The sequence below is a fragment of the Trichechus manatus genome, unplaced genomic scaffold (genome assembly GCF_000243295.1).
Source record: "Trichechus manatus latirostris isolate Lorelei unplaced genomic scaffold, TriManLat1.0 scaffold00028, whole genome shotgun sequence".
Taxonomy (NCBI): domain Eukaryota; kingdom Metazoa; phylum Chordata; class Mammalia; order Sirenia; family Trichechidae; genus Trichechus; species Trichechus manatus.
In genome coordinates this window covers 1,378,645-1,379,186 of record NW_004443964.1, presented here as the reverse complement: position 1 = coordinate 1,379,186, position 542 = coordinate 1,378,645, and positions in this window count along the sequence as shown.

The window sequence follows — 542 nt, the reverse complement described above, 5'->3', positions numbered from 1 at the left end:
TGCTAACCAAAAGGTGGGCAGTTTGAACCTACCAGCTGCTCTTTGGAAACCCGATGGGGCAGTCTACTCTGTCCTCTAGGGTTGCTATGAGTCAGAATTGATAGCAATGGGTTTTTGTTTTGATACTAGTAGTTGTAAGGAAGTCTTAAAATCAGGTAATGTAACTGTTCCCTCCAACATTTTTTCTATTTCAAAGTTATTTTGGCCATTTTTTAGGCCCTTTGCACGTCCCTATAAATATTAGAATTACTTTGTTCATCAGTTTATAAATGCCTGCTGGGATTGTTTGGAATGCCAATGTATCTGTAGATCAATTTGGGGAGAAGTAACACATTAAACAACACTGACTTTCTGACCCACGAGCGTAGTGTGTGTGTGCATGTTTACATTGTCCTTAGTTCCCCTGGGCGATGTTTTGTCATGTCCAGTGTGGTGGGCTTACATATCTTTTGTCAGTTTCACCCCTAAGTATTTTATATCTTCTGATGCTATTGTAAATGCTACTTTTTTAAATCTCAATTTTCGAGTGTTTCATAGCTGTT